General features: G+C 44.5%; 1 protein-coding gene across 1 annotated transcript in view; it reads left to right on the top strand.

Annotated features, from left to right (window-relative positions):
- SEMA4G (semaphorin 4G) overlaps positions 1 to 9136 on the top strand; it is a 352161-nt gene extending 343025 nt beyond the window's left edge. Inside the window, exons 16-17 of the mRNA XM_029610258.1 lie at positions 1686 to 1787; positions 6535 to 9136. The gene's annotated coding sequence lies outside the window, so the exon portion shown is untranslated. The remainder of the gene's footprint in view (positions 1 to 1685; positions 1788 to 6534) is intronic.
- Positions 9137 to 25729: the final 16593 nt, after the last annotated feature.

The raw sequence follows: 25729 nt of genomic DNA, 5'->3' as shown, positions 1-25729 counted from the left end.
AAGGGGGGGAGGCCCCGATCCCAGCACCCTCGCCGGGAGATCCAGCAAAGCAGCGCAAGAGGGGGGAAGCAGACAGCCCAGGGATTTCCCATAAGACTTGGGCTGTCTGCAGTCAACACATTCCTTCCTACATGGTCCGTCGAACAAAGACCAGCGTGATTCATTGTCTGCCGTGCGACAGGGCCTGGGGTCAGTAAGATTGCTTTTTCCAGTCCAAGCACAGAACTGTATGTTTGTCTTTCCGTAAAAACTTTCATTCTGTCCCTGCGCCATAATTCCCCTTCAATCAAGTCTAATAGTTGTAATTCCTTTACAATGGGTTTTTGTTCAGTCCTTCCCCGTTCTCTTCTGGGTGAATTCTCCATTGTGCTCCGCACCTGGAATCTTCCGTGAAAGTGTTTGAACTCCTCTGAGCAGCTGCCGGGAAACCTGACCTTCTCCTGTCTGCTTTGTTCCTCTTGTAACTTTTCAATATTAATTTAAAGCTGTTTTTTTTTTGTTTTTTAAATTTTCCCCAAAGAACCGTTTGATGAAATTTGTTCTTAATTAATTGCACGGGCCTGCTTTCCCGCCACGCCCGCTCGCTTTGCATGGAGGGGATTTTCCCTCACATTCTAGGTCTCAGCGGATGGGTTTCTCTGTTGCGCCAAGCTTGTGCGAAAAAAAGGCGAGGCGGTACCTCCTTAAATGTGGCCCGAAGAGACAAAATCCCACCGTGCTGTTTGAGAAATCCACAGCTCTTGGATTTTCTCTCCCCCCTTCCGGAAGCTGGAAATCTTCAAAGCCTTGAACGAAAGGTTTCCTGGATCAGAATTATATGAACGTATTGTAGGCCTTTTGTATTTTTTTTGCCCTCTCCTTTATCCAGATCCTTCAACCTGGCCATAATGGGTGAGAAAAAAAAAACCTTGGTAGGAGGGTTGCAGTTTTTGCTCTTTTGTGATCTTGCTGACCAAATACCTGGTGGGGGGCAAAGTTTTATCACCCATTGGGTCTTTTTCAATTTTTTTTTTTTGCCAATTGGGGAAAAGTCCTTTTTTTTTTTTTTTTTTTTTAAGAATTCCCTTTGTCTGCTTTTATCTCCTGGATGCCTGCGAGCTGCAGGCAGTACGATTCCTCCGCTTCCAGCTCCAGTTTAACGCAGGATCCATTATCGCTCCCATTGATTTTATAAAGCCGATCACACACTGGGGCGCTTAGGGTGCTAAAAGTTGTGAAGCCCTCTTTCCATAACCAATGATTCCGTTGGCGCGTGAGGCTTTCTAAGAGCCGGACTGATTTTCAGTGGGGCCCTGAGGAGTCAGGAAAGACGTGAGCTGGAGGGGCCGTGCTTCCCTGCAGTCCTGTCTGCCTGGACCACACACCCCGCCTTGCCGGTTACTGCTCTCACAGACATGCCAGGGTGTTCTAGGACATGGGTGCCCTGCACGGTCTCTACCCATCCTTTATGTACTGAACACCAGAATTTATACTGTCGACGCTTGCAAGAGATTTTTAAATAAAAATAGGCAATGCTGAGCTGCCTATTTAATATTTAACTTATGGGAACAATTACTTTGGAGTATCATCCTTGTGCTTCTGATTGCTTCCTCTTCAGTTTGTGCACTGTCGCTGCTCATCGCTGCATCTTTTTTTTTTTTCTTTCTTGGCATGTTTTTTTTTTAATTATGGGCTCTCTGTTGCAGGGCTGGGCAGTGCATTTCTCAGGCTTGCTGGTAGCACTGAATGATGATGATGGTCCTGCACTGGAGTAACTGCCATCCTGTTCTTAGTGCAAGTATCACAAGGTATGTAGAGTAACTCTAAATGGTGCTGGGGGGTGGTAGGGGGAGGAAGGTACTGCTATTGGCTCTGACTTGGGTTTTTTTGTTTTGGTTTTTTTTTAAGAAAATTACTACTATGTATTTACATAAGATCTAATAACCTGGATCTCTTGGAGGTACATCAGGACTGGATTTAGCAGAAACATCATGCACTATTAAATATGTGGTACCCAAGGATTAGATGCTATCGGGTAGAATCGATCCTGTGTGCTGTCAAAAGCTCATGCACAAAAGTGTCTTGGGATGATTCTTATCCTGGTCCCATAAAATGTATCACAACCACTCCAGGAGAGAGGGGGGTGCCAGCATGGCCATTTGGCTAGGGCCTACAATGTTCAAGGGGGCCTACTTTTGTTGGGCAAAAACTTTTTAAAAAGCTAAATATATCTATTTCTAACATGTATAAATACAAATTTCAATTGTAATTGAAGAATTTGCTAACAAAAAAGCTCGTAGAGCCTTCTTAAATAAATAAAAATTATTTGGGAAATTTAGAAAACGATTTCTCTTATTAAGTATCTCACATCACAAACCTTACATAGGGGCCTACTTTTCTTAGCTGGCACGGCCCTGATCACAGCTGCCAAGAATGCAGTCTTCTCCAGAACCAGTCTGGCTGCCCTGCTTGTACAGGCAGAGACAGTCCTGACAGTCCCGGGCCTGTACCACTGAATGTCTGGATTTGGGTGACACTTTGGCTTAAGCCTGTCTTCAGTAGCATAACATGTTTAAAAAGGAAAATGTGTCAGCTGAGAAATAAATAGATAGGTGGATAGACAGGGATGTGAATCAGTAAACCCAGGGAAGCAGAACTCCCAACTCCAGTGCTGCAAAAATAACGCCATGGCTGTTTCTTTTATTTCTTTATGAACATTTGATATTCCACCTTTTTCCAAAGTTGGTCTCAAGGCAGCTTTCAATACATTTACATGAACAGAGGCAATAGAACGGCTTACACTCAAATCAGAATTTGCAATTAATATTGCCTTGGGATCCGGCTCAGGAAATCCCATTTGTGAAGAGTTTCAAGAGCCGGTTGAGTCCCTGTTGTGTGAAACACAGTCCTTCACAGAGGGTTCAGGAAGTCAGGTCGAAGATGTGGGTTTTAGGGGAAAAGCTTTGCCTTAGCTTTTTTTTCCCTGAGCACAGGCACAGGGTTAGTGGTATTTTGTTCCAAATTTTTGGTACGTAGCAGCTGGAAACACGGAGTCTCGTACAGGACAATCTGGCGGCGGACAGTGGAGGAGAAGAAAGACGAGCCATTTTGGCAGATCGGAGTTCCCTTGAGGGCGTGTAAAGGGAGAGGGGTATTCAGGAGCCTGTTTATATAAGAATTTGAAGACAAAACAGAGTTGTATCCTGCTTTTCACTGGAAGCCAGTGAGACTGATGTAGAATAAGCTTGATATGATCCGTTGCTTTTGCTCCTGCCAAAATTCTGTCGGCAGTACTTTGTAGGAGCTGGAGGTGCTTTGATGCCGTTGTAAATAGGGAATTGCAGCCTGGCATAAGGAAGGAACACAGATTGCTCTTAAGGCAATGCAGAGGACTTGCAGGCTATGTTCAGTCATCACAGGGAACAGATTTCCCATTGTTTTATATTCCTTTATCTCACATTGTAAAGCTGATCTACAAATTCATTATTTAATTTTATTTTTGGTCTGCCTTTACTATTCAGGGAATTGAATGAAATGCAACAGGTTCGTCATAGGTGTAGTTTGATTTTTTAATTTGAGAGAGGGGCAAGGGGTAGGGAGGTCAGATTGGCTGGAGGGGTATGGTAAACTTTATCACCCCTTCCTCCCCACCATTCAGATTGACATGGATTAGCACCTCAGTAGCAGTAGTACAAATTCTTTCCACTTTCAGGAGTAAAAAAAACCTTCCAAAAAAAAAAAATCACTAAGAACCTATATAGAAACATTCATATACCTAATTTGCCATACCACTGCAGCACTAACTCCTAGGACTGAAACAGCAACAACCCAACCTATAAAAGGCAGCACTGCAAATATTACAGCAGTCCCTAGAGCACCAGTACACCTCCTGGGAAAACAAAACAAGCTGGACTGCTATGGATCTCTTATTGTTTTATGATGATGGTCTCCCTAAAATATCTTATTTATTTATTTATTTATTTATTTATTTTATTTATTTATATTTATTTTATTTATTTATTTATTTTATTTATTTATCTTACTCACATTAATTTGTGTACAGTAATAAAGGTTAACAAATTAAAAAATATATATGTAGTAACACCTTTATAGTGGTCTAACGTAACACATTTCTTGATTAGCTTTTGAGAGCTAATGATCTCTTCCTTAGGTGAGAACAGAATGAGCAAGAGATGACATTTACCAGGAAAAAGAAGTGAATTTTAAAAGGCATTATTTAAAAAAAAAAAAAAAAAAAATTATCTTTTACTATTTCTCCAGTAGGATGCCTGCAGGTCTCCTTTAAAAAGGGAAAAAGATGCCAGCTTAATTATTTACATCTACTGTTTAAAATTACTATCCCTGAATTCTTCCATGTCTGTATTTTAGGTAAAAAATATATATATATATTGCTGTACTAACATATGTGAAAAAGTACCTTCCAGTAATGGGCATTAACCCTCGGCTGTTCCCCATGAAATAGTGATTAGAGCAGCGCTACACCAAATGTGCAGTCTACCAACCACAACTTCAGCTCCGTCTGGCACGGCTTTACATCAGTCCTTGGGTGTATTGAGCAAAGACTGGGCCCAGAGTTCAGTGTCGCATGTAACACTTAATCCTCCGCAGAATTTCACCCCCTTCTCTTGTGGTCCTGTTTATGTTCTCTTCTGTTAAAGTCCTTTTTGCATGTGAATGGCACCTACCAATTGCTTTCATAAGGTCTCAAAACAATTGACTAAACCCCGCAGAAATGCATTGAGCGGTTTAAGAAAAGCTGGTAGGACACAGAATGTGTCATGAATGGCAATTATGCCGAATGGTCCACTCCCCCAAGTGCTGTTTTCATGAGCTCTGGAGAAATTGCTGGAAAGCGAAGGGAGGTATAACTTAGCAGAGCTGCCAAGGTCCATGGGACATAATCAGAGGCGTTTTGTGGGGTTCCAGGCAAAAGAGGAAATCAAAAGCAATGAATGAGTTCATATGTTGAATGAGACCAGCAGCACTGAAGAGGAGGCTGATTATGTGGAGGAGGAGGAGGGCTGCTTTCAGGGAGTGTGAGGTGTCCAAGCACGTAATGACTAGAGACAGCAAAGGGACGCTTCAGATTAGCAGACTTGAACCTTCATCAAGGCTGAAATGTTGCCCGTGGTGTGTAGAGCACTCAAATGTACTCAAGCTGTGCATCCTGGAAATTAGGAAATACAATTTCATGCAACATTCTATATTCTCAGGGACACCGAGTTTAACATTTTTCTACCCCTTCAGCGATCTGTGCCCCCTGCAGGGTTGTCCAGAGAGCTCTGCTTTCCAGTAGCAACTCTGGCCGTCAGGTGAGAGGGACTGGAAAGCAGATTAATGCCCGGCACCCAAAAGCAAAGCCTGAATTAACGGAGGAAATAACTTTTTGTCTTCATTTGAGGGCATGTAACGTAATACTTTTGCAACTTCAGTGGTATTTCAGTGCCTCTTTAAAGTATGATTATTCCCACTAATGGTCCTCACCCTTCATAAAACAAAGCAGATTAGCATAAAACCAAGCTGAACTTTGTTTAATAGAGCTTTAACTTGCACATGGCCAGACATAAATTTATCTGGAAGACCGATTTATCTTCATACAAACCTGTATCAGGTGGTCTTCAGGTGCTTTGCCCATAATATTAGGTTATATCTTTTACTTTGGATAACAATTTGCACGGTAGGGTGGTTTTCCTAAAGCAAACAGAACACTATGGGGTAGATTTTATAAAAGTACGCCCGAGCGTACTTTTGTTCGCGCACCAGGTGCAAACACGATACACTGGATTTTAATATATATGCGCATAGCCTCACGTATCCTTTAAAATCCAGGGTTGGCGTGCGCAAGGCTGTGCAAAATCGGCAGCCTGCGTGCACCGAGCCGCGCAGTCTGCCTTCGTTCCCTCAGGGAACTTTCCTTCCACACCCCCCCCCCCCCCTGCACCTTCCCCTACCTAACCCACCCCCCAGCCCTATCTAAACTCCCCCTACCTTTGTTAGACAAGTTACACGTGCTCAAGGCAGGCGTAACTCGCGCGCGCTGGGAGCAGATTCGGAGGCCTCGACCACGCCCCCGGGCCGGAACCATGCCCACGGCCCCGCCCCGAATGACGCGCCACCGCGACACGCCCCCCCCAGGAAAGCCCCGGGGCTTGCACGCGCCGCCGAGCCTATTCAACATAGGCTCGGCGGCGCGCACAGGGGGAACTTGGGGCAGGTTTTCGGGGGGTACGTGCATATCCCTTTGAAAATCTGCCCCTATATGAGAATGCCGAGGTGAGTGCAGACCCAATGTCTGGATCATGTCCCATTGCTGGCGATAGCAGGCCATGGTTGTCCGGGGCTGCCTTACTACTGTATATGGATATTTAGGGTCATAAGAGTCAGACATTTTCTCCCGTTATCTGTGCCAGTGGGGAAGCGATGTGACCCCTCAATTATTTGCTTAAAGAGCAGTGTGCGAATGTTTCTAAATGCTTCCCCTCCCAAAATGTTTGTCACGTCTCTCTTTGTGTTTTGGTTTTTTTTTCCTTAAAGGGTGAAGTTGCATTCAAAGGTGGGAAGATACTCTTGGGAGCCGCAGATAATGGAACGTTCTGGCTCTGAAACGCAGGAGGAGAAAGGAATCTAGGAAAGGCAAGCAGTTGATATGGACTATTTTATTTAGCCGCCTTTTGTGGAAGTCGCTGCGGCGGTGCCCACTCTTGCTCTGAGAAGATATTTCCAGAAGGAATATAAATACCGCAGCATCGTTGGGTTTCGCTGATGCCTTCAGAGGATTGCACCATCACTTCTGCCCGGTCGTTACGGAACACATGACCCCTCCCCCCGGGAGTGGACAATGCAGCAAGGAAAGCGACCAGCGTAGCAGTGGAGATGGATCCCTCTTCATTGCCGGGCCGTGTGATGTACAATGCCTTCGGTCCACACCTTTAACCTTTGTATTCAAGATAAGTTAGTGTCATTGAGAGCAGCACTTTATTTTCACAGCTAGGGATGTCGAGGTTGGTAGAAAAATGATCTGGTTATTGTTAAAATAAATAAATAAATAAAAAGACATCGAGCAGCAGATTGGCATCCTGGCTTCTCATCGATACAAAATTATCAGAGGCCGATGCGATAAGCCACGCATAAAAATGTACGTCCAAACTGGGTGCCCTGATGCAGTAAGGACGGGCTAGGGATCAATTGTGCGTCCCTAGCGCTTCCGTGGCATCAGGTACCCAGGAGACGTGGCTGGTAAATTGAGCGTCCGTTTTCCTGAGCTGGCTGCAGTCAAGACTTTTTTTTTTTCATGTAGCTGCAGGATTTTTTTGAGTTGGTTTTTTTTTTAGTGAGCCCTTGACGCGCGGCAAGACATAAACGCCAGCACCGGGGCTGGAGTTAAATTTGCCGTATTAAAGAGTGCGCGTTGGGCGCACGGCAATTTTTTTTGCATCGAGGGTAATAGCTAATAGCCTCATCTCCATGGCATTTACATGGAATGAGCGCTTTTAGCTACGCGAGAGTGTGGACGCGCTAAATCCCCCTTATTGCATCGGGTGTTAGCCAAGCGCGTCCAAAACGCACGTCCCAATCGCTGGTTAAGCCGCGCGCCAGCCCCTCAGTTTGCTAGATCGGGGTTAGCTAAAATAGCTATTGCACATGTCTGGTCACCAATTCACATTCTGAGTCTTTACACTGATTGGAAGAGAGAGTCTCTGGATTCATTTCTGGTTGAGCGTGCAGTGAGGAACTGCGCCAGTGGGGTGTATTTTAGTATCTGTTCTAGTTCTCTGCACTTATGCTTATCTCTCTTCATCTCCTGACCAGTCCCCTTTACTTCCTTTAATCCTTCACTCCTGCCATCTCTTGCTCTGCCGAAGGGACCCATGTGTTCTTGAAAGCTCATGTTCAGCGTCTTTGGATCATTTTCAGGGTGGTCCGATTAAAATAGATCACGGCCTGGAAAGAATTCAGGGATCTCTTTCGTCCTTTTTTTCCTTCGTTTCCCCTCTTCCGGCTGTACTTCCCCCATCCCTCTTAAGTCTTTTTTCTTTCCTTCTGCTCTCTTTTTGGTTATTGAAAGAAGGTGACCAGACTCCCGTGGATCGCTGCCTCCTCCCCGGCTCATTCTATATCATCTGCTCTGCCTTGCGTCCATGTGAGCGGGTCTCGATGCGTGACTTAGTAATAGAAAGGTGACTGAAGACGGGCGTGTTCCACAGACGCGGCGAGCTCCGAGATCTGCAGAGCCGAAAAAAAATTGCACATTGTTCAGTCCCGCAAAACAAATAAATTGAGCACACGCAGTTTTCCCATTTTCAGTTGCCAAATTTGAATTATGTTGTTTGTTTGAAGTAACTCACTTATCATAAATAGAAAGGCACAAATGTTATGTATTTCTAAAATTACCATTCATCTAAACATCATTCAGGAACAAATGTATAGTATGTAACAATGTACATATATAAATATATATAAACATACACACATGCATATATATACCTTTGTGAACTCTGATCTGCATTTAATAAATGTGTTTTCCGTACAAGCCTAGGTGTGAGTGCACCGGTGATGCACAAATGCAGAGATTTACTATGCCACGGACGGCCCATGTTTACCTGTTCTTCTAAAAGTTGCGTTTACAATGGGAAATCATCTTCTGCTGCAGCAGGGCAGATTCGGTGCCACCATCAGGTGGTAAAGAAACCAATGAGGTCACTAGGGGCAACGCAAGCATGGCAGAAATGTAAATTGTGAAAGGTTGCAGAGGCTGCCCATGCGCATCACGGGGATCCCCCTTTTCGAGAGGCCGTTTCTAGGCCCCCTGTGTACTGAAGACACCTTGCATAGACCAAGATCCTTTACAGGAAGATCCTATGTGAGCAGATGGGGGACAAAGGGAAATTTAATCGGATAAAAAGTATTATTTTCCTATTTCTCTCCTCGCCACCGAGTTTGGCACCCAGCACGTAAAACGTTTGCAAGCTGTCATTCTTAATGTCTCACAATGCTGTTTTTGCTTTTCTCTCTAATCGCTTGGGGGCGGATTTTAAAAGCCCTGCTCGTGTAAATCCACCCAGATTTACGCGAGCAGGGCCTTGCGCGCCTATTTTCCATAGGCCTGCCGGCGCGCGCAGAGCCCCGGGACTCGCGTAAGTCCCGGGGTTTTTTGTCAGGGGCGTGTCGGGGGCGGGGCCGATCGACACGGCGTTTTGGGGGCGGGACGCAGCATTTCGGGGGCGGGTCCGGGGGTGTGGTTTCAGCCCGGGGCGGTCCGGGGGCGTGGCCGCGCTCTCCGGAACCGCCCCCGGGTTGCGTCTCGGCGCGCCAGCAGCCCGCTGGCGCACGTGGATTTACACCACCCTCCGGGAGGCGTAAATCCGTCGACAAAGGTAGGGGGGGGTTTAGATAGGGCTGGGGGGGTGGGTTAGGTAGAGGAAGGGAGGGGATGGTGAGGGGAGGGCAAAAGAGAGTTCCCTCCGAGGCCGCTCCGATTTCGGAGCGGCCTCGGAGGGAACGGAGGCAGGCTGCGCAGCTCGGCGCGCGCCGGCTGCCCAAAATTGGCAGCCTTGTGCGGCGCGCGCAAGGCTGCCAATTTTAGCAGATACGCGCGTAAGGCTGCCAATTTAGCGCGCAAGGCTGCCAATTTTAGCAGATACGCGCGTATCTACTAAAATCCAGCGTACTTTTGTTTGCGACTGGTGCGCCAACAAAAGTACGCGAACGCGCATTGTTTTAAAATCTACCCCTTGGTGTACATTTCGGCCACTCTGCGGGTAGCTCTTGAATTGAGTCTGTCTATACAAAAGGAAGAGAGGCAGTCCAGCGAGCGCCTGCCACATTAGTGCAGAGCGGAGTCTTCGGGACCTAAATACGTAGACTCTGGAGTTGAGAAGAGAGAGAGTGCGTGCTAGAGACGTTCACATACCTGAAAGGCAGGCATTCTTCAATGGAAACAAAATATTAGGTCACGGGATTATGATATGAGGCTGAAAGGGGAGGGGCTCGGGAGTAACATCAGGAACTATTTCTTCACAGGAAGGGGGGTGATGAATCCATAAAGCAGCTGCCCGGTGGAAGTGAGGGAGAAAAAAAAAAAAGTATCAGAACGGAACAGGGTTGGCCACACGGGCCATGGGCCCCGACCACCTTCGGACAGGGCAGAAGAATGACTTCCACTGCCGGGGGAAGGGCTACAAAATCGGGCCTTTTCTGCGGTATCACAGGCAGACAGCAACGGTCCAGCCATGCGTTGCAACTCCCTCCTTGCAAACCCTCCCGCACTCGGCGGCGGCAGGAGGACAAGAGCAGTGGTGCCTGGGGCCTTCTCCTCTGCAGTTTGCAGGGGCAAAGGAGGACCTGCCTCCTCTCTTCTGCTCCTGCCACTGATCAGCCTGGGAACGGGGGTGGAGATCCCCAGGCTGAAGGGAGGGGCGAATAAAGGAGATGGGGGGTTTTGGGAAAATCTGCTGCTTACGGTCAGACTCGGAGCCTAGAGTGGGTGGGGGGGGGGGGGGCAGAGGGAGAGAGAAGGGGGGATAGAGATGGGAAAGAAAGAGAGGAGGTGCGGGGGGGGGGGGAGGGGGAGGCCCAGAGAGAGGAAAGGATGGAGGGAGAGAGAGGGGCAGGGGCAGATCCTGGTTGGCTTGGTCACCAGCTGAAAGGTGCCCTGCTGCTCCTGTCAGAATTGATGGGATAAACACAGCACCCTTAATCTAATCTCTTTTGAAAAGACCTACTTTCTATGCTAACGCAATTAAACAACTTACCCACATATAACAGCTCAGCTTTGATGAACAAAGACAATTCTTTTTTTTAAACAAACCGGATAAGTTATTAGCACAAACTGTTCTGAAAACAAGAACACTTTGGCAGTTATTGTATCCAAGTCCCTGTCAGGAGAGCATTCATCCCTTTTTTTTTTTTTTTCTTCTTTTACCGTGACCACTAAGGGAATATTTAACCCACACGCAAAGGCAGGATAATATATTTTATTCTTACTGTTAATTGCACTGAACTGTACCTTTAAAATACAGAAATCACGCGATAAATAATTTTTCACGGTGATCTCTAGGAGAGTTAGGTGTCTGGGCTAAGTTGACGTTGTCCTTTATTCTTCCCGTCCTGCAGAGAATCACGAATGCATAACAGCTGGTATTTTCATTGTCAAAGTCTGGTACTGTATCGATATGCTTTAAAAGACAAAAAAAAACTATATATATATATATATAAATAACAAGATATATTATGGCATGATTGAAGAAGTATTCACACGTTACTGACAACTAACTCATGAGCGGCAGAAGGAATATGAGCTAAGAGGGAGCTCTGAATGACCATCAGTAGCAGGTGGAAATGAAGTATCTTCAGGGAGCCCACTTGATAGTCTGTTTATACAGCAACATTGATATTTCTCTTAGTTGTAATGTTTATTTGTCAAGTTTCTGGAAGGAAAAAGCAGCAGTTGTTACAATAAACAATATGAAATGTATTTTTCCTACGATAAAATATTTGTGTCGAGCCAAAATCCTTCATGCTAGAGTGGCTGTAATTGAAAGAGTAATCCAACCTAAGACTTTCTGATTCATTTTTAGGAGCATCAGCTTCCCCCATCCCATCCCCATAGATGGAGATTTCCTTCAGGTTGTATTTATCAGTTTGCGATTCATGTTTTTTTTGTCAGCAGAAAAGGAGCCTTTGCTCCACCCGGTCTGCCAGTTTGTGCCTGCCTAATGTGCTCTCGCAGGTCTTAACTCAACCTGTGGTTTTCCCCGCTCTCTCTCACTAAGGTTCCTTTGTGTTTAGCCCTGTGCATGCTTCCGTTCTGCTAATGTTTTGGCTCTGCTGGAACCTCTTCTGGAATTCTATTTCTGGTGCTCACCACCTTCTCGGTGGAAAAAAAATATATTTTTTCTCACATTCCTATTGAGCTTGTCTCTCTTCAGCTTCATATGAGTAACCCTTGTCCTTGAGCTTTTCATTCTGTGGAAAATGCTGCCATCTGCTACTTTATTGAAGTCTGCCAGATAGTTGAATATTTGTATTATGTCTCCCCTTCCCCTTTCTTCTAGAGGATGCGTCTTTAACTACTTTAGTCTCTTGGCGCATGGCTTTTAGTGTAGAAGACCATGCAGCATTTTGGTGGCCCTTCTTTAAAGGGCCTTGTCGATGTCCTTTTGTAGTTGTGGTCTCCAGGAACTCGCCAGAGACCTTTAACGAGGTAATGCTACCTCGCTTTCAGTACCCACGTGTACTATTCATTTTCTTAATTGCTTTGTCACGCTGATTGGCTACTTTGAGGTGATCAGAGATGATGATCCCTGCCCCTGAAGTCTTTTTCTTGTTCGGTGGCTGCTAACTCTTCTCTGCCAGAAAGGTATTTAGCCCTTGGATTTCTGCATCCCAAACACACGACCATTTTCCCCGGCATTTTAAAGCCATCCTTCATCTTATAAACCCCCTCTGGATTGTGCATTGTGTTAAAAATATTTACATCTGCAAACAGGCACACTTTTCCTTCCAACTCTTCCCTAACATCACTTATAAAAACATTAAAGAGTATTTTGCTAATGCCGATCCTTGCAGCAACCCCACTGCCCCTTTCCCCATCTCCAGATCAGATCCCATTGACTAGCACTCTCTTTAGTCCAGCAGCTCAATCAACTTCTCACCCAGTTTATCATTTTTCGTCCAACTCCCAGTTTGGGACTTCCTCACCAGTCTTCTGAGTGGAGCAGCATCAAAGATCTTACTGAAATCCAGACTGGCCATGTCTTTTGCACTCCACCAATCTGTTTCTATGGACAATTCCTCACTGAAATCGATCATATTTATCAACATTTTCCCATAGTGTAACCTATTGCTTATGGTCCTCCCACCCATTGGCTTCGAGGTATTACAGTATGTTACACTCCAGTACTGTGCTCACCATTGATGCTAAACTAACAGGTCTGCAGTTTTCTGTTTCCTTCATGTTCTCATCTGCTTTTTTATGCTTAGGATCCCTATTTCAATAACACATGTAACCCGCGTAAGGTCTGATACGATTAGGGCTTCGGTTTTAGCCGTAATAAACCTTGGAGGAAAAGGATTCAGATAATAATACATAATCAATCCGGGAACGAGTTCCATGAGCTCTATACAGGGGGATAAAATCTCTGCTGGAAGGGTTAAGTAATCTCCAGACATCTAAAACTTCCAACGGTTTACATAAAACTAAAATGCCTTTATCTGGTCCCATAGGCTCTCCTAATAATAAAGCAGTACTCCAAGGATAAAATTAAAGGTGCCCAAAACAGGAGTGTGAATAGGAGTTGGGTGCATATATGGAAGGCAATATAACTAATCTACCATACAGTTTTTCAAGGAGTACTGTGAACCTTCCTCTCGGATCACAAATGGATTTCTCCAATTGATAGGACACATTCTTATGTATTAAAGTAGCCACACCACTTCTCTTAGAGGTTCCAGAGGCAAAGAAAACTTGGGATACTCATTTGAGTTTTAGTCTACCATTTTTTGCATCAGTGAGATATATTTCTTATTAAAAAAAAAAGCTAGGGGCACTTGTAATTTCCTTAAATTTGATAAAACCTTTGTTCTTTTGAGTGGAATTTGAAGATCAGCAGCATTCCACATTGCATATTTGAGGTAGGTCTTCATTTCCCAAATAAGAAATATATTTCTGAATAATACCAGCAAGCTTCTCCCTGCCTCCTAGCCCAAGCAGTTAGAATAATGCAACAGGCCTGTTACATGATAACCATATTAAAAAAAAAATTGCATGATACATTAATACCCCTCAGAAACATCAAACAATCACTCCCCTCAATCTCAACACAGCCATTTCCTACCCTTAAAACAATATATCCCCAACAACGAACAAAACCAACAAATAAAAAACAGTGTGAATTCAAAAGATCTCCCAAAAAAATCACAGATCAATAAATCAGGGTTCAGATGCCACTCCTACTCTGACCAAAACAAAAAGTAAGCTAGAACCATCAAAGAAAGCAAACACCATCAGGGTCAACAAAAGGAAAAGTTATGTCAGCATAGAACTCCTTAGTAGCAGAGTCAAAAAGTAATGCTCCTTCTGTACCTTCTCCACATTAGGTCAAGGTGTCCAGCTTAGGGCAACCAAAGTTGGTTAAGATGTAGAGGTGAAGGAAAATTAAAGAATAACCATATCACAGGGAGATTCCTAAGATGAGAATCAGTTAAGCAAAGTCAACAAAAAAGAATTCAGCAGCCTGTTCTTCTCCCAGTAACAAAGCCTGGGCAGCCATCCCAAGTGCTCCTCAAGTTTCATTGGAAAGGGAATGGACAAACATTCAGCCTCTGCGACCGAGAGAAAGATTAGTTTGACCCTTACCCATGTTTTAAGTCTCGCTGGATATTGTACAGAATACTTGATTTTGTTTCAAAGAACTCTAAACAAATGGGCAAGAATTCTCTATGCTTGACTGAGACCTTATTAGACACATTTTGAAAATCCAGGATCTTTTTGCCTTGAAAAATCAGTTCCTGCTTCCTATAAGCTTGAAGTTTGGTATTTTTGTGAGCATAGTTCAAAAAGCGTGCTTTTGCCTCTCGAAGTCTATTTTCCCCAGATTTTTGGCTCCAATTCTGTGGGCTCGCTCAATCTATATTTCCCCCTGAGATTCCAGTAAATCCAAATCAGTTGGAACCATTCTTCCAACATGCTAAGTCAGAATCCTGTATGGTCTCAGCTATTCCTCAGAATATTAACAACGAGATCTGTTTTCTAGATCATCAACTTTTCACTGTTTACATCATCTTTGCACCAAATCTTTCAGCTCACTAACCTTGTATTCTCTAGCAGAGACCCTTTTGTTTCACCACGTCAATATGTTTACCCACACCTGCTAGCACATTGTTAAGGGCTCCAAATCAGTTATGTAGTTTATCAAAATCTGATTTTAGCACTGCAACAACAGCATTTGTTACCTTCACTGTTAAGGCCTCATCTATATCTTGAAGAGCCCCTTCGTTATCCTTAACGTTGGCAATCTTTGATTCACCAGCTCCAGTTTGGAGAAATGAGGGGCTCTCACTGGTCACCACACTTTTAGGTGAGGAGAAAGTCGTAAAAACAAAAGATGGAATATGAGGAGTACAGCAAGATATTTTGCACAGTGGCCCCCAGAACTCAGCAGCTAATTGACTGCCCGAGCTCACCACATCACATGACCCCAAGGGTTGGAGGTAAACATTGAAGAGGCTGGAGTTAGCGGAGAGCCCTGAGGCGCATCCAAAAGCAAGGGACAGGGTTTGGATGAAGTCATGTCCCATGGGGTGATCTGATCTCTGCCAGTCAGTAAAGACTGAAACCAGTTAAGAGCACTGCCCCCTAAGTCTAGCTTTGCCAGCCTGGATGGAAAGATTTTGGTTGTCAACGTTGTCAAATGCGGAGAAATCAAAGAGAACTAAGAGGCCTGATTTCCTTTGTTCCATCAGTAACCGCATGATACCGATGAGTGACATGAGGATTATTTCTGTACTGTGCCCTGATTGTGATTGGTCCAATCCATTTGTCCCTTCGAGACAATTTTTCGGCTGCCTGGTTACCATGGATTCGGTGAGTTTAGCCAGTTGCCAGTGGGTAATAAGAATATAATTGTTCCTTATCACGTGTTTCCCTCCTTCTGAAGAGGAAGAGGTTTGGAGAGAAGACCTAGCGCTGCTTTTATTATTAATCCCCTTATAGTTGAGTAAAATGAGATAGAGGAAGTTAAAGTGACATGTAGGCATCTTTGCGCTAAAAAGCTGCTTTGACATTCACTCTAGAGGTATCTTGCTTGCATATCTCTGAAGTGAGACCACTAAAAAAATGTTGTGGGATCTTATGTGGGTGAAAGTTGCACTAGAAAATCAAGTTATTTTTCATAATATTTCTACAAAGGGCAGAATTCCTTTTCTGGATCTCTCTAGCATACAGGATCTTAAAAATTAAATGTCTGCAGCTTTTAAAGGACAAATGGTTTATGAAATCAGCAATATCAAATATCATGCATCTTTATTTAAACCTTTGATTGTACACAACAAAGTTGAAATATTTGTGCACATGAAACAAATACAAAGTGCATATATATGTTTGCATCACTAATTTGCATACTTTTATTATAACACATTCCAGCATATCGTCTCCTTTTCCTAGCATCATATCTAATTAATTTAGTTAATAGAGAAAGCCTAATGAGCAGATATATCCCTTACCATATGTGAAAACAGTCAAAGAGACAAAAAGGTGATGAAAATCTCAATGCATATGAAATACTTATGTGGATAAGAGTGTTTACAGTTCTCTCTGTATCCAGTGCATCACACAGCAATGCAATCGGTTTCCATCACCTTAATATTTTAATAACAAGATCATTAGTGTTCTGCACTTTAAAGCGATAAAAAAATAATGACTAGTAGAGTTGACATTTCATGGTAGTTAGTGGCTGGCTGAAATATTTAAAGGTCAGAGATGAGGCCAAACCCCTTTAGCCAAATCAGTTGTTTAAATAATAAATGGCCGATCCAGAGGCATTCTGATACAGATTGCAATTTTCTCTCCAGCGGAGCCTTCCTGCTTTTCAGTCCTAATCGAGACCACCTTCGGCTCCTCACAGCTGCCTTGAGCAGCAGGAACTGTCAAAGGCACCGTAGAAACCATCATCTGCAGCTAAACCGGGATTTCTCCTCCCCTTCTGCTCTCTGGCTCACGGGCCACTATGAGCTGCAGGCTAAACGGAGCATCCCCTGGACCCAGCTCCCCTGATTGCATGGCTCAAGCTACAGGGAGTCAGAAGGCCTCATTCGAGAGTGAGGTCTGGTTCCCCCCAGACTCTGCAACCAACCACTGCTTGTCAGAGGGGCCAGATGTACTAAAGGGGTTTTTACAAATATTGAGGTCCATATTCAAAAGCATTTAGCTGGCTAACTCAGAAGATATCCAGCTAAATGAAGGTTTGGGCACTTATCCGGCTGAATTCTGGCCAGATAAGTTAGGGACGTTCCGGGAGTGTAACTGGGAGGAGTTGAGTTGGCCGAATATGTTATCCTGCTAACTCCAATATTCAGAGATAGCCAGATAACTTAGGCCTAGATTTTCTATCTTCGCCCGGCTTCCTGAATTGCGCGAAACCGGAGGTGGGCGGGTGGGCGAAGCAGTGGGGCGGGCCTGTGAAAGCCGGCAGCGATCGCACCACCGCGATGCTGTCGCTGCCGGCTTTCGCACCCAGTAGCGCCATCGTGAAAGGCGGTGCTACTGGGCGCGAAACCGGCGGCGATAAGGGTCCTTACCTTTTCGCCGCCAGCAATCGTCTCCTCGGCGTCGGCCCCGGTGCCGCCTCAACTCCTCCTCTTCCGAGGCCGACGTCGCCCCCCAACTCCGCCCCGATCACCCTATCGCACGTGAAAAGGGACTTTTCGCGTGAGAAAGCTGTTGAAAATGAGCCCCTTAGGTAGCTAAATATCTGGTCAGGCCAAAGAGCTAATTTTAAGATAGCCCGCTATATTCAGTACTGCGACTGAACTATTGAAGATACCTCCAAAATTAGCCGGCTAACTTTGCTATCCAGACAGTGGATGAACATGGACCTCATTGTATCTAAGGAAAAAATGCTTAATATATCTGGCTCGTGAATTCTGCGTGCTTACAACGCTGGTTTCCCCAGCTGTCTTGTAACCAGTCAGGATTCATCATCCTTAGTAAATTTCTGTTAGGTCCAAATTGTAGGCTGACACCTCCAGTTATGGATTTTCTGGACAGATGTTTGTTGGGGGGGTTTTTTTTCCAGTATATTACAGTGGAGGCACCTTATGTCTTATTCAGGTAGAAATTGTGTCTTTATTAGCACCTTCTGTGGTGATTTGTCAGTGAGCAGAGAGCACACACACACACACTGAGCTTTCTTACGAGGTAGTTTGTATGTTGTGATTTGTATTTTTTATAAACTGTAGATCAATAGTCTGAGTGCACTGTCTTGCTAAGGTTTTGTATAGAAGAAATGGACATTCTATGTGGTTTGTTGTTTTTTTTTTTACTGCCATATGTGTTCTAAACAGTGTTATCCAATGATGTTACAGCTATGGAACCAACCAGTCCTCCAAACCTGATAACAAAAAGGGGGATGTAATCAAGTGAATGCAAGTCTCAAAACAATGTGGACTACTGTATTTTTTTAAGCTTTTAAATCATGTTGAGATATTTTACTTCCAACTTGAACTGAATGCATTTCTAATCACTATTTTATAATCTGGTGTACTATACATAACTGCCTGATTAAACACACATTGTAATAAATACGCTGTGAATGACAGAACAGCTATATATATATATTTATATATATATATATATATATATATATGCGCATGGTACCACAAAGCTCAGCAGCTCTGCTCCTTTTCCAGCAATAAATAAACACGGATTATCTTAAAAAATAAAATGTCCAGTGAGTGTGTTTATTTGGCTTGGTCCGCATGTATGCTGCTCGCATGAGGATGAATGTGCGGCTCCTGATTAAATGCAGTGTTTCAGACTAAAGCAGAGAGAGAGGCCAAATCTGAGCCCAGCGAATTCACTTCCGTCCCATGATCCTAGTGTTTAATCTCCTGGCAGAAAGCGGCTTGCAGTACCGTGGCAGAGCTCCTGACTTGGAACAGCAGATGTAACTCGAAAACTTCGAAGTCACAGAAAGAGAACGGAAGTGGCTAAAGGGTTAGGAGGGGTTAAGGACAAAATGCTTGATAAACCATTGACTGCAGTCCTGCTTGGGATGAGGTGGGATTGAAAGGCGAGTGCAACGGAAGGAGCAGGCGCGTATGAGAAGGTTTGGCAGGCGCCATTGCGCCAACGCTCTGCTCGGCCATGACCTGCAGATGTTTAGTGATTTGCAGTTTGCGCAACTCTAATGCTCTGAAATGGATAGCATGAGCCTGAGCAATTATTTTATTTTATTTTATTTCTTTTATTTAGTTGTTTTATATACCATTGTTCCAAAAGAAGATCTCAACGGTTTACAAAGTCAGTTTTAGAATTAGTCTATAATTAATTATAAAGAAGGTACAATTTTTATGCACATTTCTTTCCTGTAAATGTGTACAAAAAAAATGTTTTCACTGTCGCAAAGGCCCTTTGAGGCCTGGTGCCATGAGGATGCAAACGTGTGGAACTGCCAGGTGGAAGGAAGCTGGGGTCTGTGGGATTTCATTTGCAACTGGATATTATGCCTGTGGGGGTGTCCCTTTTGCCACAGGTTTGCCATCCCTACACAGAGTCGAGAAGATTTGAAAGAGCGAGGAGATGAGAAAGAGTGGAATCACTGGAGTAGGTGAAAATTGAATCCGCGTAACGGGAAGCAGTAAGGAGGTAATACAAGGATCAAAGGGAAAAGAGAATAGATGGGGGGGGGGGGGTTTGAGACAAGAAGAAGAAAAAATAACAAAGGGCACGAGAATTATCTTTAAGGAAATCGGAGTAGAAGAGTTGAAGCAGCAAACAATAAGTGGAAAATGCACAAATACAGCAGGAAATACAGAGCGTTCTGTCACCAAACTAATGTAGATCAAAATTTGACATAGGAATGGTTACAAAGAGGAAAGCTTAAATCTAAAGATGAGAGATTGATAACTGCAGCACAGAACAATGGACAACAGACAAGAAGGTTCACAGCCAAGTGTAGGAAAAAAAAAAAAAGACAAATGCAGGGTCTATGGCACGAAACTGAAAGCAGTTTCTCAATGCTGGGTGCAATGTGTTGATGTGAGAAGGTCTGCGTACTGAAAGGTACAGTAAGGTGGCACGGCTGTAACATCAATGTACCAATAAACCACTGGGATCAAGACCCTGACGAACGCAGAGAATTTAGAAATTGAAATCGCAGAGAATGAAGAAATTGGAATGAAAAACTGAACATTCCTATTTCAACCAACAAAATACTTGATGCTGGAAAACTAAATATAGTGGTGAAGGAAAACAATATGTAAACCGGCATGATGTGCTTCACGAATGTCGGTAAATAAAAGTTAATAAATAAATAAAAATAAATAAATAAATATGCAACAGAACAGCACTGCTGATGGAAGTGTCAGGGTCAAGCGACTGTTCTGTCCCGTGTACGAGGATCATCAAGTAGCAAGAAATGCAATCTGACATCAAGAAAATATGGCAGAAAGAAAGAGAAATTGTCCCAGTTGTATTGGGACCCCACCAGCTTGATTAAAAAAGAACTCCCAAGTGCACCTTGATGCATTACCTGTACACATTACACCCTGTGAACTCCAGAAGGGGGATCCCTCTGCACGATGCAAGAATTAGGAAGAGCAGTAACGGTGCTAAAGCATGTTACACTGAATGTGGCCATCTTAACGCAGCCGCAGTCTGTGTGGGTCCCTGCAGCCCACATCAACGAGCATGGCTAGAGCTGGCCCCAGGGGATCTGTGTGGGCAAGGAGGGAGCCACCAGTGTGACCCCCCCCCCCCCCAAACACTCAAGATCCACCCCCTCCTCCCAGAACCTTAGTAAGCTGCAGAAGGAAGAGAGAGCCCCTCACCAGTCCTTGCCCATGGCAGCCTGGCCACCTCAGAGCTTGACCTGTATGTTGCATGCACATAACAGCAAAGTTGCCATTCAACCCAGGACTAGCAAAGTGGCAGGAGCGAGGTAGGTCCCTCTTCACCTGCAGATTCTCAGTTCTAGGCAGGGGCTCGGGTAAGGGCTCCGGAACTTTGAAAGGGGATGTGAGTCAGCAGCATCCTGAAGGGGTGGGTGCCATGTCCGGGAGGGGGGAACCTGCTTGTCTCCGGGTGGGGAGGAGAGAGGTCTCTGGACACTACCTCCCCCGATAATTAACTGATGGCAAGCCAACTCAATCGATAGCAGTTAACCACACCTCCAAAACTCTAGTTAGGCTTACCTGTGATCAAGGTAAAATGAATGCACTTTTGCAAATTCCACGATAATGGATAATGATCTCATCGACATGATACTTATTTAAATTGGCAGCCACATTAACGCAGACACCTGATTTTTAACGGGGCTGCATTACTACTACTTCTTACTCTGCTTGTGTCCCTTCGTGCATTTCAGTGCTTGATCTTTTAGTAGTTTAATATTTTAAGTTGTAATCGGACTAATTTTATTTTAACATTAAGAAATTCTTAATTGTTTCTCATTGACGAATCTTCTCTTTTGTCCTTTTTATATGTTTAGTGTATTCCTGTTATTGGTTTCCGCTTCAATGTTTTAATATGCGTGTTTATATGTAATCCACCGCAAACGGTGGACAGGAGCAGAATATAAATCTTTTAAATAAAATAAAGAAATACGTAACATGTTTATGGGGCTCCTAGATGTACGCAGCACTGTACAGTGTAGGTATCTCCCCAACATTCTTTTCAGTGAAGACCGAAGCAAAGAATTCATTTAGGTTTCTTTTGCTATGTCCTTGTCATCTCGATCGCACCCTTCCCCCCAACGGGCTCCAGGCCGACCACGAGGCTTCTCCCTCCGGCCCTACGCTACACCGGCCACACTTACCTGCACCTCCCTGCAGCCCACGATCACAGACGGCGCAGCGGTGACGTCATCGGGCGTCGCCGAGAGGATTTAAAACCCTCTCTCCTCCCGGCGTCGTGCGCCATGCGCACCTTCGTGCAGCCCCTGAAGCCCGAAGCCAGGCCATATTCCTTCCAACCCCCTCTTTTCTCACACGATCACTATTGCCCCTGCACCGCGAACCTTCACGCCACCCTCGGCTATGGTCGGCCCGCCCCCGCGCAGTTGTCGGCAGCCCTTCAGGGCCAGGGGAGGTGGACACCTAACTAGACTCTTGTGAAGACGGTTGACGGAAACAAAGGAGAAAAGAAATTAACAGAATGGAAGGGAACTGGTAAGCACGCCCCGGAAACCCCTACATCTCACTCGCCTCCCACTCGGCTCCCCCAGAGCCGAGACGGCCCTAGGCGTCACGCAACTCCAAACAAAGCTCCCACCTGTTTTATCCACCGGCAGCTCAGTCATACCTCCAGACGTAGCCACCCACATACCCACCACCATTCATTCAACCACTCCTCTTGCATTCTGCATCGCTCATTTCTCTGATCTGAGCTACACCTAGCAGAATCTCTCAACCGACTCACCACACAGCCAGCACTCAACAGACTCAGACCAGCACTCAACGGACTCAGACCAGCACTCAAAGGACTCTCCCAACGGACTCACAGACCAGCAACCTTTCGGACTTACATACCCTTCGGACTCCCATACCAGCACTCAATGGACTCACAGACCAGCACTCAACGGATCTCCAACTCTAACCACACTCAATCACATCAGATAGACAAACAAACGAACCTTCCTCAACTACCCATAATAACCATCATACAATTAAAAAAAAAAAAATTTCTAGCTCGCTCATCCAAGAACCAAGCACCAACAACTTCAGCTAAGAACACCAAAAACCAATATTTTCAACTCTCCCCCACAATTACCTTCATTTCTACATCATCTTCGGAGCCAATATGCTAACCTACTCCATCCCCGTTATTCATCATCACTACTCCCACAACTTGAGACTGCTACAATGTCCCTCAAGCCACACTAAGAGATCACTCATCCCCATCATGATTTCACCTCTCACCCAGCTATTAGGACTCTCCTTATTTTCTCTGACACTCTTCAACGCCCAATCCCTCACTAAGAAAACCCACATCCTCAGTGACTACCTACTAGATTCCAAACCAGACATCTGTGCCATCACAGAAACCTGGTTAAAAAGCTCTGACACTCCTCTGATAAACCAACTACCGATACACCTTTACGACTTCTTCTCAATCCCAAGACTCAAAAAAAAGGAGGAGGGCTTCTACTAGCCGCCAAGAAAGAATTCTATCTCTCACAGCAACCAGTCAAGACCCCCACAAAAAAACTGGAATTGGGTCTCTTCAAGTCAAAACATATCCAAATTCTGTTGGTTTATGCTCCACCAGGTACACTCGACACCGAAGCCTCCCTTCTCATAGAAATCATCGCCAAATACATCAACACAGACGCTCCAGCTATGATATTGGGGGATTTCAATCTTCATGTAGATGCCTCACCTCTCTCTACTAATGTTGAATCCTTACTCTCAACTCTCAGAGCCATGGGTTTTGAACAAATCATAAATAAACCAACCCACAAAGCAGGACACACACTTGATCTCATATTCATTAATTCTAACCTGTCTTACTATAATTCTCCAGACTGCACCCCTGTTCCTTGGTCGGACCACTCCCTGATATCAACTACTTTCTCCACCAAAGTAAATCCTATTGAATCTCAACCTCAATCTACCATCCATTTCCGGAAAGCATGCCCCTCCGACACTCTTAGCGAACACCTATCTACTGATCTTCCTAATATGGATATCTCCAACCCCAACGCAGCCCTTCTCTCTTGGAGCAACATCACGGAATCAATAGCCAACAAACTATGTCCTAAAACGACGAAAACCATCAATTGGGCACAAAAAAAGAAACAACCTTGGTTCTCCCCAGAGCTGAAACAGATGAAGCTAGACCTCAGATACAAAGAAGGCATATGGCGTAATAACCCCAACTCCTCAACTCTATCTGATTACAAACGTACCCTTCATTTCTACAAGATCTCTATCCTACAGACAAAAAAGAAATTCTATGCAAGCAGAATCCATGATATACAATACGATGCCAGAGCCCTGTTTTCCTTCGTATCCCAACTCACAAAACCCTCTGCCCCTACTATCCCAGATGAACAGGCTCAATCAAAAGCCAATGAACTAGCACGCTTCTTCCAAGATAAAATCACAAACACTCTGGCACTCCTTCCCTCCAACCCAATGACCCCAACTCTAGACTCCAATCCCACCCTTCATCCCAGAGCCACCTTCGACTCCTTCGAACCTACAACTACCTTGGAAATAGAATCAACCCTTAAAAAAATGAAACCATCCAGCCATCCGACGGACCACATTCCTACTAAACTTCTGCTCCTCATCCCCAGCACCATCTCTAAGCACTGACCAACTTCATAAACTGCTCCCTAACTCAAGGAAACTACCCAGATGAGCTAAAATCTGCATCTCTCAAACCCCTCTTGAAGAAACACAACTTGGATACAAAAGAACTCTCCAATTACAGACCTATATCCAACCTTCCATTTCTAGCAAAACTCACAGAGAAAATTGTGAACACACAACTCTCTGACTACCTCGAGGAACATAAAATTCTATACCCCTCACAGTACGGTTTCCGGAAATCCTCCAGCACAGAAACCCTCCTCATCTCCCTATCAGACCACATCCTTCTGGGTCTTGACAAAGGGCTTTCATACCTACTGGTCCTCCTAGATATCTCAGCGGCTTTTGATACGGTAAACCATGCCATACTTCTAAACCGTTTATCTGACATTGGAATTGCTGGACTCGCCCTTAGCTGGTTCAACTCTTTCCTCAAAAATAGAAGCTACAAGGTTAGAGTCAACAACAGAGAATCACCTACTTATAAAGCAACACTAGGCGTTCCACAAGGCTCCTCTCTATCCCCTACCCTCTTCAATATCTACTTACTGCCCCTCTGCCAGCTGCTCACAAACCTAAAACTAACACATTACCTCTATGCAGATGATGTGCAGATATTGATCCCCATAAAAGATTCGCTGCAAAAAACGCTTGACTACTGGGAAAATTGCCTGAAGTCCATAAAAAGCCTCCTCTCTAGCCTGAACCTGGTTCTTAACGCATCCAAGACGGAAATCCTTCTTATATCCCCCGAACACTCGACCAACACCGACATTACGGCTCTGGACCCTCAGATCTCTCAAACTAGAGATTTAGGAATTATACTAGACAATCATCTGAATCTAAAGAAATCAATTAATAATATCACCAAGGACTGTTTCTATAAGCTTCAAGTTTTAAAAAGAATCAAACCCCTTTTCCACTTCCAGGACTTTAGAACCATCCTTCAATCCACGTTATTTTCGAAAACAGACTACTGCAATGCCTTACTCCTGGGACTCCCCATTTCAGCCACAAAACCTATACAAATGCTCCAGAACGCAGCTGCTAGAATCCTAACCAATACCAACCGCCGTGCTCACATTACCCCCATCCTTCGAAACCTGCATTGGCTGCCAATAAAATATAGAATTCTATATAAAGTTCTCACGATAATCCACAAATCTATTCACCAACAGCTCACACTAGACCTTCAGAACCCTCTCAAACACCGCTCGTCCGAAAGACCCATCAGAGAAGCCTATAAAGGGACCCTTCAAGTCCCACCTTCAAAATACACCCGTCTAAAAACCACCAAAGAACGTTCCTTCTCCACAGCAGGCCCTGTCCTCTGGAACAGACTTCTGACTGACCTAAGACTGGAACCTTGCCTTCATACCTTTCGAAGACAACTGAAGACGTGGCTTTTCCTCCAAGCCTTCCCCTAGTCAAAATGACACTTCGGACTCAGCTTAAGGAATGAGATAATTCTTATCTCATAACCAGTTATATATTATTGATTTGTTGCTAATTTCCGCTCTACCTTTCTTCCTGGCTACTTTAGCCCCCAAGTTCTATGCCCTTGTTTTATGTAACTTTGCTTGATTCAGCCTTCTTGTTTTTTGGTTACTCTTGTTTTTTTTCCCCTAAGTTCCATGTAAACCGGCCTGATGTGAATTCTATTCGTGAAGTCCGGTATAGAAATATATATTAAATA

The sequence above is a fragment of the Rhinatrema bivittatum genome, chromosome 7, assembly GCF_901001135.1.
Source record: "Rhinatrema bivittatum chromosome 7, aRhiBiv1.1, whole genome shotgun sequence".
In the NCBI taxonomy this organism is placed as follows: Eukaryota; Metazoa; Chordata; class Amphibia; order Gymnophiona; family Rhinatrematidae; genus Rhinatrema; species Rhinatrema bivittatum.
The sequence above is the reverse complement of the archived record's forward strand: the minus strand, read 5'-3'. Positions and strand labels throughout refer to the sequence as shown.